Consider the following 11,912-nt stretch of genomic DNA (forward strand, 5'->3'; position numbering starts at 1 on the left):
GTGTCCATGTCAAGGATACAAAAGGATCCCATTGTCTCAAAGGGGAGAAACCCAAGTCATCAAGGAAATGGCTACGGAGGAACAGAATGATGAAGTCACCAAAAATGTGTCTGTTTGTCTGTTGGAAGGTCTTGATCAAGGTCAGCAAAGGGTCATTTGGTGGCTGCTTTCTGCATGTTCTAGATCTTGGGCAAATCGCTTTCACCTCTCCAGTTTTGCTTTCCTTATCTCAAAAGTGGGGGTGATAAGAACTGCTTTGTAGGGTTGTTGTAAGAGTTAAATAGGGCAATTAAATGCAATCATTTTTACAGGTCACTTTGCTAAGAGATTGGTACCTAGCCGATACCCAGCTATGCCCCAGCTGTCCTGTTCCCCCTTTCTGCTCTTTCTCTCCCTACGTTCTCCTTTTCCTTCTTATTCCTCCTCCTCCTCCTTTCTTGTTGTTATTATCATTATTAGCTGGCCAGCCTCCCTGGTGTTTCTCCAGAAAACCATTAAACATGGTTAAATAAAACAGACACTGCCACTACTCCCTTATAATTATATAGAATTGCCCACATGAGAAGCAGCCCAATTGCAACTTTGACTGAATGCCCTCATGACTTTTGGTTTGGGACTTTATTTGAAACCACGTATGTTTTCTCTGTCCTCCATGGCTTAATATGTGCGGCCTGTCTCTCTTCGTTGATGTCCCTGGCCTCTCACTGTGTCCCATGTGTAGCTGCCTGGGAGAATGGCCGCCCACCCAGTGCTTAGGGTGCCCTCCCCCCAAGGCCACTTCAAAGGGGATTTTGCATACCCCTGAAAACCTATATTTTAAGTCAAATCATTTGAAATAAGACCCTCAGATCAGTTGGAAAATCTCTCCAGGCAATTTTATGTGAAGTGGAAACAGAAAATGTTATTTTTATAGAAAACACCCCCTCCAGGACCTCACAATCTAATGGAGAAAACCAGGGTGGGCCGGGTGGGTCTGGGAAAGCCAGGAAAGGCTGGGGGTAGGAGAGGGGACAGGAGTCCAGGCTGCCAGCCTTCTGGAAGGTAGCAGTGAATTCTGGTCCTGTGGACAGAGAGCACACCTTCCAGGGGCAGAAGTGAGCTGCCTCCAGCCCCTTTTCCATATCCTCGCCAGGCACCTTAGGTGGGCAACAGGACAGACTGCTATTGAGACACACTCCCTCATTCACACATGGCCCAGAAGCGACCAGAACCCATGGGGTGGGGGCAGCATCGTAAACAAGCCTGCTGGCTACATGGCACTGTGCTTATCTCAGCAAATATTGACCCGGAAGATCAAAGAAGTGGTCAAAAAACAATATTTTCCCCTAGAGAGCAGGCACTGTTCCAGAAGCCAGGACCCAACAGGGCAGCCGTGCAGTGAGGAAAGGCACCCTGGGCACTGTGGAGGCCAGGGAAGAAGAGAGGGGCTCATGGTGCTGCCTGGTGGTCGTGATGAATACTAGCACTCAAATTCTGAGTCGGAGCTTTCAGTGTCTGAGGATGGTTCCAAGAGGCAAGCACTCCACACCAAAGACCCAGCTGGGCAGCAAACATTCAGCTGAGCCTGCTCTTTGGACTAGACAGTGGGTCAGGGGCCTTCTGGTTGAATCCACTCAGTCCTACGGAAGCCCCAGGTGTCAGTCTTCCTACCCCTTTGCAGAGGAGGAAACTGAGGCTCCAAGCAGTTTGGTAATTTGCAAAAGGTCACTCAGTGGGAAACCTGGCAGAGCTGGCATTGGGACCCCCAAATAATTGCCTCTAATGTGTTCTTTGCTGTCCAGGCTGTTTCAAGTTACAAAGGCCTTGGTGAAAGGGCTCCAGTGCCCCCTCACCACTGAGGGTCCTGGGGGCAGGCATCTGGATGAAGAGCAAGATCTCAGGTCACTGCCATGACTGAGTCTCCTGGTTGTTTACTCCTTTAAGAAAAAATAATTACTGATTCTCCATTCTGGCTCCTGGGCAGGGGGCACAATTTGCAAAGCATTGGCAAAATGCCCAGTGCTGCACCCCAGCCATACTCTGTGTGTGTGTGTGGTCTGAGTATATGTGCATGTGTCAGTATATATTGTGTGTGGGTGTGTAAGTGTGCATGGTATGTGTGAGTGTGTATTGTGTATGTATGGTGTATGGGTGTGCATGGTCTGTAAGTATATAGAATGTGTGTAGTGTATGAGTGTGTATGTGTATATATGGGTGTGTGTGTGTGTGTGTGTGTGTGTGTGTAAAATGGTGGTAGGGACTTATTGCGACTCTCAGCGTTCCCTTCTGCCCAACCCCCAAGCCACTGATGATCATTATCTGTCATTATCTACCAGGTCTCTCCTGTGTAGAAGGGCTGGGTCATAGGAAAATGCTTCTAGCTACCTATGGGCAAGGGGATGAAAAAAATAATATCTCTAATGCAGACAACAAGGATGAGAAAAAAGAGGCAGAGTGTGCAGAGAGAAAGTGACCAGCCCCAAAGTAAGCTACAGCATGACAGAGCGGAACAACAGAGTAAGGGATAGAAATAGTTGCACTGCTAGTTGCTGAGGAGAGAGAAACACTTTCCAGAAAGTGAGGGAGACAAGTCCCACTGGGGGCAGCAGCCTGAAGCTTTTTGGTGGAAGGAGATGAACAGGGGAGGCTGTGGGTGAGAGGGGAAGAGCGTGGAATGGTGGAGAGTCTCAGGGCGCTGGCTCACCCCCCAGAACACTGCACACATTTCCAACAGACACCTGCTGTCCCTGCGGACACAGGGGAATGTGGAGTTGAGATGTGAGAGAGAAGAAAGGCTTCCAGAAACACTGTTACAACCCCAGGAGCCAGAGCTGATTTCCAACACCACCTCCAGGGAGCCTTCCCAGCCCACTGTTTCGGCAGCAGAGCCCCCCGGGGATCATCTGGAGGTCCTTGGCCCTTATTTTGCATTCAGGACACCACAGAATTATAATCAGGATTATGATCCCTATAGGCACTTTCGTTTGTGTTTTTCATGTGGGTGTGTATTGTTTCTTTTAATAGCCTGTACATTCCTTTACTATTTCTGTTCTATCTCCTTCACAGTATGTCATGCAGGGCTCCTGTTCTTTTGAGTACGTGCAGCACTCTCTCCTTCCTCTCTTAGCAATTTAAACTTTTGAAAAACTCCCATGCATATGGAATTTTATGCCAATCTACTGGCCATGCCTTCTACTAAGAATCCCCCTTCTACTTGAAAGCTCTTTTTTCTGCCCATGACCTTCCACGGGGGATGTTTCATCTCATGAAGCCCCAGCAGGCACTAGTATTTCCATTCCAGAGAGGAAAAGACAGAGTCCCATAGACTTGTTTAAACTCCTTAACCTAGATAAAAGATTAAAATGCCTTCTACATTTTGTACCAACATATGCACCACAGTTTAATTGGGATTCCAAGGGGTGAACATCTTTTGTTTGACATGTATTTTGTTTCCATGTATAATAGGAAACGTGGCATATTAAATTGGTTTTCTGACATAATACTGTTTCTAGTGTTTTATTTAAATAAAGCCAGCGAGTTGATTTAAAGGTCAATATTAAGGAAATAATTGAGGTGATTCAAAGATAGAGCACAAGTTAGAAGTGTGTTCTGAATGACTGCCCTTTGGGAACCACTGCTTAGTGTCAGCTCTGCAGTGCTGGGCCCAAGGGGGTGTATTTCGGGCCCAGAGCCAGGATAAGGAGTAAGAGCAAAGAGTCACAGTGCTCAGGGGTAAAACCACAGATTCATCCAGTGAATTTGGTGGAGGAAGGCGGTTCCTTTCTTCAGGCTGCAGTTCTTTAATTTATGCAGAGAAGTCCCATAAGAATGGTGTGTGTGTGTGGGGGGGGGGTGTGTGTGTGTCAGGTAACAGGAATTAGAGAACACTAGTCGCTGCCCTCACTAAGCTTCCTGTGTCCTGGGGAGATGAAGGACACTTAAAGAAACACCAGGCAACCTCAGCTCCAATCTTGCACCTGGAGCTCCATTCTGAAATGGTCATGTTGGGAGGGATGGACAGAGCTGGGGAGTCTCTCACCTTCAGGAAGTTGCTCAACGAGGGAGGCAGGCAAGAGTCAGATTGGAGGCAAGACAGATCTCCTTTCCTCATCTTCACACTAAAGGGTCTTGTTCATGCCCTCAGGACAGATTCTTCCCGCCACGCCCCACTCCCCCAAGGTTCAGTTTCTAAACTGGCGCTTTCATCATTTCCTCCCACACTCAAATCTCCCTCCCTTCCCCTTTGGGGAGGCTCAGTATGAGGACAGGGAGAACCAGCCCTCAGGACAGAGAAGCAGGCCCCAGCTCTGCTGTGGTGTGCCGTCCACACAGCCTTCTCCTAGGGCGGCAGAAGGGTGCTGTTCCAACTCATTTTTCACCACCACCCAGCAGCGGTTTTGTAAGAGACCAAATGTGCCCACGGCAACGTCTTGCTCACCACAGATTTCCTGGAAAGGGAGGCAGGGTGTACCCTTGAGGGAAGGGGTGAGAGGCTGGGGTGGGGAGAGGTTTGTGTGCTCAGCTGAACACCCAGACCCTGCCAGCCCAGCAGGGTCGTGACACCCCCTGCAGTGGGCTTGGGTTTCATCCCTAGAAGGCCTCAGCTTTTTGTGTTGAGACTCTGGGGGGGCAGTGCCTGAGATGGGGGTTTGGAGGCAAGAGCCAGTGAGCTGGTCATCTCATGTGGCTAGGACTTTGGAAAAGCTGGGTCCTTCCTAGCTAGGCTCTATTTGTTTAGCTTTTCTGGCTTTTATCCCTCAGTGGCCTCAAGGGGGTGAGGGTGGGGGTGATGGGGAGATGAGATAACAGGATGGGGGGTGGGGGTTTGAACAAGTTTGTTCAGACACTATTGTGTGGCTGACATCCATTAGGCAAGCTGGGGAGGGAGAGAGACCCCAGGGAAGGGGGAGGGGGAGAGAGAAAACCAACCACACAATAGAACAAATAAACCTGAGGACTCAAAACCAAGAACCTGTCAGAGTCCAGACGGGCCCAAGGTGGGAAGTGTGTGCAGCATTTCTCCCAGCTAGGGGGGCAGCCGGGTTACACTGGGGGGGTAAGCCTGTAGACAGATTTAGGATAAGAGTCCCCTGTGTTTCAGGAGCTCCCCAGTGGGCCAGGATAAGATGGGCTGTTGTTTCCCAGGGCCCAAAAGGGTTATTTGATTCCAGATTGTGTGGCCAAACAGATGTAGTCTTATTCCTGGAAAGGGAGGCTATGGTGGGTGATGGGCAGAGGGTGCAGTGGTGGGGGGGGACATCTCATGGAGGCAGCAGCCCCGCTCATATTTTTCACAGATGCCGAAAGCTTTTTTGGGGGGAACCCTTCTCTCCCATTCTGATCCTGGCCTCCTTGTGCTTCTCCACCTGGCTTCCTTCTCTAAGAAGTCTTGGGAAACCCTTGCCGGCTCCCTGTCCAGATCCAAGCTTTGTCCTAAACATCAGGGAGGGTCTGCAGAGCCTTGGCCAAGTCCCAGATGGAGACTGTTTTCTGGTGACACTGACCTCACTTTGTGGGAGGGAGTGGGGACAGAGAGGGATACTGTGGGAGTCTGGGACCCTCGCAGAGAACATGACATTGGTGGAACTGCCTTCTGAGCAGGCATCCTAGTGCCCTTGAGGTTATGGTAGGGCTGCTGCAGGGGCAGTCAGTGGGATGAGGGCGGGGAGTAGTCCCCAGGGCCTGCTCATCTCCTTGACCTAATAGTCTTAGAAGCCTACTCTACTCTTCAAAATTAAGCAGGCCTTAAAGCAGGGATCAGCACACCATGGACCTCAGGCTGTTTCTGGCCTCCCTGTGTTTTTGTAAACAAAATGTGTTGGAACACAGCCCAGCTGCTTGATTAAGCATGGTCCCTGGTGGCTTGGGGACTGCCAGTGAGCAGTCCTGGGGAGACCTGGTACAACACCTAAAATGTTTACCATTACTGAAAAAGTTTGTTGGCCTCTGATCTAGAGAATTCCAGCTGAGGGATACTTTGCTCAACAGCCCCTGCCACCATCAGATGAACGGATTCCTTGAGTGTCCCCAGTGCAAGGATTTCCATGACTCCTTGGCCTCCACAAGCTCCCAGAGGGGGAGGGAAAATGTAAATATGTTTCATGGGTAGCACCTCTACCCCAGGCTTAGAGCTTGGCAGTGTTCTCTGTGAAAGTAGGAGCCTCAGAGGGTTGATTCATTTGATTCACATAAGTCTCCAGAGCACAACACTTTGTGGGGGGGGGGGGGTGGATGTTGAGGAGAGACTAACTGTGGCCTGGCTTAGATACACATGTTCTAGACAGCGAGGAAGGGCAGTGCCATATGCTGTCTTCAGGTAGACTCCAGTGGCTCCCTGTCCAGTTCCAAGCTTTATCCTAAACATCAGGGAAGGTCTGCAGGGCCTTGGCCAAGTCCCGAATGGAGACTGTTTTCTGGTGACACTGACCTCACTTTGCGGGAGGGAGTGGGGACAGAGAGGGATACTGTGGGAGTCTGGGACCCTCGCAGAGAACATGACAGTCTTTTACCCTCGGTCCTGAAGATGGGCTGGCTCATATGACTGAACTGTAGAATGGGTGTTGCTGAGGAACCTCTGGAGCCAAGATGTACTTCCACCTGCCTCTGGGGACACTCCCTCTGAAAATCAAGCTTAGGGAAGCCTCAGGCGATGTCGGAGGAGGTGCTATTGGGAACCACCATACTTGGCAGCAGAACAGCAGTGAGGGCAGTGGGAAACAATCTGGGATGTCCAGGCCTCAGATGACCCAAGTCCCAGACTGTCTACTACAACCCCACAGATACTACCCATTTGAGTCCTGTCAATTCACAGAACCACGAGAAATGATACAAATGAGTGACTTAAGACTTAAGCTTTAGAATGGTTTGTCACACAGCAAGAGATAACCAGGATGGGGTGAAGGCTGTGAAGGGTGTCATGGGCACTGTGGACAACTGTGATTCAGAGTCCTGGTTTCTTGGCTTTTCTGGACAGTGGGTTGACATCTGGATCTGTTATAAACTAGCTGGGTGACCATGGCCAGGTCATTTAACCTCTCTGGGCCTTATCTGACATTGAGGAAAATCAAATGAACTAACATCTGTAAAAGTATTTGCATGGTCTCTGTTTTGGTCCTCTTCCCTTTCGTCATTGCACATCACCACCTGTTGCTATGGCCATGCAGATCCACTGGACTGCCTATTAATAGCAGGGATAAGGTTCTGGGTCTACCACTGATTTCCAGGTCCTCTTCCAGGCCTCCGAGGGCCACTGTGCTCTGATGCTTTCTTCTATTGCTTTCTTGGTACTCTTTCATGCATCTCTTGGGAGCCCTAAGCATCCATGTTCCCCCTTCCTGCCACACAACATTTGGGGACCCACTTCCATCCTTCTCACCAAGTTCCTGCAAAGATTGTACCCATTTTATTGAAGGAAGGGATGTGGAGCATTCCCGACTTCACACTGAGGGACTCTTAGCCTCATCCTCCACTCCTGCATTGTGCCAAAGGACATGGGCCTTTCCCCAAGAGCCCAAGGTAAGAGTAACACCAAGAGCACTGTAGGGAAACCAAAGGGACTCCATCTTAGGTCCATGATGAACTGTTATTCCATTCCGGGAAGACAGCCAAATTCCCCATTGTTTCCTTCAGCCACGCTAACCTGTGTCTGTAAACCACCCCCACACCTATTCATCTTAATAGAACAAAGACACACACATCATGTACCCTGGACACCTGGTGTTAGCTGTTTTACACAAGCACTTACTCTTGAGTTAAGTATTGAGCCTCAGTGGGATGGAAGGGGTGCCCTGTCAGGGTGGGAGGTGTGGATCCTGCCTCAACTCGACATCCTGAGTCTACTAGCTCATCAGAACGAGGACCCCGGATGTAATAATAAACTTAAATCATGATTAATGCATGTGCCAGCTTCCCTCTTCAGACTCAAATTACCCTCTCAATTTGGAGGAACTTAATCGTTTCCACAGCCACATATGGCTTACGGTTGAGGGTCGCCTGCTGGGAAACATGTGAAGAACTTCACCTCCATTGCTTTGTTTACCATTTGCAGTTACCCTCTGCAGCTTGTCACAGATGAGGAAACTGAGGCTTAGAGGGGTTAAGTAGCTTGACCCAGATGGCGTGGCGTATGAGTGGATGTAAATCCAGACAGCCCCGCTGCTTAATTCTTAATTCCTCTGTCCATCTCTGGCACTCACATTCTGACTCTGATGTGTGTGTGTGTGTGTCCTTTCCATTTGGTTACTTTAGAATCATCCAGCCTAATTCCTGAACTTCTAGAGGCGAGGTCATACAGAGTCTAGGCTAACATTTGGGAAGAGGCATTTGGTGAAGATGTTCTGAAGACTGGACAGTGGTGGTGGCCCGAGCCAACTGTGGGTCTGGCACCTGAGGTTTATTCAGGAAATCACCATAAATCTTTCCAGTCCTGGTGTCTTCATGACCTCAGGGTATTTTTCTCTTTTTCCATCTTTTCCACAGGGATGCTCCTTAGATTTCCATTATGGAGTCTGCGACCAGAGAATTGGATGCAAAGCGCCACAGGTCCTCATGCCTACTTACTTTATTTCAGGGACTTGCCAAAGAGATGGTGCTGTGTTTTTCCCCAGGGGTCTGGATAGAAAGTAGAGCGCACGCCCTCTGCTCAAGCACTGCTCCTATCCGTTCATACTCTTCCCATCCAACTCAAACAGTGAAAACTGACAAAAACCTCCATCACAAAAAACCTGCAACCCGTGGAAGATGATTTTAGACATTACTCAGATGTTTAATCGTGATGAGTGGACATGATGTTATATAACGTGGTATGTTATGATTCCCTTTTTAAAATTCTTCCTATTCTAACATTTAAAAGGTGCTCAAGTTTGTCAGACATCAGGGTACTGAAAAATAAAACCATCATGAGATGCAATGACACATCGGCCAGAACAGGTTATGTTGAGAAAAAGATGGACAATGCCAAGTGTTGGTAAGGAAGCAGAGCAAGTAAAACATGCAATGCTGCTCATAGGAGCGTAGGTGTGTATATTTACCTGGCGATGTTTTTGGCTATGTCTACTAAAGCTGAACATTGTACCATGTATCCTAGCATCCAGAAATTCCATGTCTAAGTATAGACCCAAAGAAACAAGCTCAACTAATGACACATTTTGGGAAATTCATAGCACCTAGAATCAGAATAGTCAAAACATGGGAACTATCCAAATGCCTGTCCACAGAAGAACAGCTGAAGCAGTGCTGGTGTAGTCCCATCACCGATACTGACAAGGAGGAGGAACTAGCAGCTGTGCGCAGGAATATAGGAGGGTTTCACAAGTTGAGCAAAAGAAACCAGAGACAAAAAGAATCAGAAAAATAGTTAACCTCATGGGAGGAAATAAGTGGAAGGGGGATAGGAAGTGGGCTGCTGAGTGCTGTTAGTATTCTCTGTCTTCACCTGCGTACTCGGTATTTAGGATAGTCAATTTGTGAACACTTATCAAATCTGTGATATGTATACTTTTTCACACGTAAATTACATTTCAATATGTTGTTCAAAGAAATTCCACTCCTGGGCCTCCCTGCTGGCACGGGGAGTGTCAGAGCTACCAAGCTAACTCCAGCCACTGAGCCATGAGTTCCATCCCTGGCCAGGATACTAACCACATGGCACAGCAGACCTGTCCTATCTCCCCTGCGGTTCCCCTCAGCAGTGTATTTCAGTAGATCTGCCTGTTCTGTTTCCCACTCTGTCTCTGGTGAGTTTTCTAACTGCCCCCCCCGTCCCCCCTTGCACCTCTGGCCTACACCCCAGTTTTTGTATGCGTAAATAAAAAAATCTTAAAAAAATATTCCACTCCTGGGTCTCCCTGGTGGTGCAGTGGGTTGACAGCTGCACTGTGAAGCTGTCTGCAGCCTCTACAGCACAGGCTCCATTCCCAGCCAGCCAGGGAGAAACCCACATGGCGTGGCAGACCTCTCTTGCCTCACCCGCTGCTCCCCTCAGCAGTCTTGGATCTGTCTGCCTGTTCTGTTTCCCGGTCTCTCTGGTGAATTGTCTCACCCTCCCGCACTTCTGACCTGTACCCCAGTTCTTGTATAAATAAATAAATCTTAAAAAAAAATTCCACTCCTACGGATGACTTAATGGAGAAAGTCTCAGGGTGGGTCTGGTTGGCCTTTAATCCTTTTCTTCTTGGGGTCATCTTTTGTTAACCAGGGTGACTGAGTGAGCAACAGTACCCAGCTCGAATAATGTTACTTTGTTTTCATTGTGTTTATTTACATGGTTGCTATTTATACATAGGTATCCTTACTGGTTTTCCACTCACGGTTGTGATAGAAAGTTTCTTTGAAAAATAGCTTTAAGTAAAAGAGAAAAAAGTGAATTGACTTACATTGAAAATATTATGTAAATAATAGTACAGGTGGTAGGAGGGTTGGGTTTGTGAAACACTTTTCAAATAGAAAAGGCAGGGATTAGGGGGAGGGGAGAAAACTAGTTTGAGCCTGTCCCCATCTCTCAACGAGTACTCATGTTGGGCCCAGACAGGCTCTCAGGCCTAAGGATATATCACCTTTACAGAGGCTTCATGAGAAATTTAAAGCACGGTGTGCTGGCAGAGACTAGAACAGAGAACTTGAGTTCATTTGACGAATATTTATTAAGTCTTTGTGCCAGGCATGGGTGGAAGCCCTGAGCCTACAGCAAGGAACAGAATGGTGGCATCCCAGGCCTGGCAATTACCCAGGTTGGGACGTGAGTCCAGCTCTCCTGCCCTTCATCTGGGAATGAAACCTTAGCAGCAGTTGGCGTTTCTGGAGTAGAATCCAAGGGTAGAACCCTCAGGTGTTCTGGAGAAAGATTAGAAAGATGCGGTTATTGGTGGCTGGTGTGTGTGTGTGTGTGTGTGTGTGTGTGTATGAAATTGACTATTAACCTGGGTGCGAGGAGAAAAGAATTAAAGTGCGGTTTTCAGATCATAGGAAAGAGAAATCCCACTGAGTACTTTGTATTTGTCAAGCTAGCCTTACTTTACCTGCTCATCACCATGGTTCTTGGCTAAAAGATGAAGAACTTTAAAAGGAGGTAAAAGGAGAATGGATCTCAAAAGACAAGGGAGTAGCTGAATGAATGAATGAAGAATGAATGAATGCCTCTCCTAGTCTCTCAATAGATTAGCACAACATTTTATCCCCAGCTGCTGGAAATTGCCATGGAGACTGAAAATACAGGGGTGTTGTCAGGAGTATTTTAGAAATAGTACTTTTTATTCATTCACTCATTCATTGAGTGCCTACTATTAGGCACCGGAACTACTTTTAGAATGGTGCACTCACCAATATGGTAGTAGCTTCTGGCTACATGTGGCTGTTGAGCATTTGAATTTGAGCTGGTTCACACTGAAACGTGCTGAAAGCATAAAGCACACATCAGAACTTGAGGATTTAGTATAAAAAATATCATTGTTATAATGTTTAATATTGATCACACATTGAAATGATAATAATTTGAATTAATGGGTTGAGTAAAGTATATAATTAAAATGGATTCTTTTTCTTCTTACTATATTTTCATGTGGCTACTAGAAAATTTGAAATTGCCTCTGTGGTTCATGTTTTTGTTGCATTAGATTTCTTTCTTTTTTTTAAAAGATTTATTTATACAAGCACTGGGTACAGTCAGAAGCGCAGGAGGGTGAGAGAATTCACCAGAGCCAGAGCGGGGAACAGAACAGGCAGACTGATGAAATAACACTGCTGAGGGGAGCAGCGGGCGGCAGGAGAGGTCTGCGCGCCATGTGGGACCCTCCTCCGGTGGCCAGGGAGCAGCCGGGGATCAAACCAGCACTGCAGAGGCTGCGGGCAGCTTCGCAACCCAGCGCTCAACCGCTGCGCCACCGGGGAGGCCCTGTTGCATTAGATTTCTACTGCATGATGTGATGTTGGACACTGTC

The sequence above is a fragment of the Talpa occidentalis genome, unplaced genomic scaffold, assembly GCF_014898055.3.
Source record: "Talpa occidentalis isolate TD23 unplaced genomic scaffold, MPIMG_talOcc4v2.1 talOcc4.3, whole genome shotgun sequence".
NCBI lineage: Eukaryota > Metazoa > Chordata > Mammalia > Eulipotyphla > Talpidae > Talpa > Talpa occidentalis.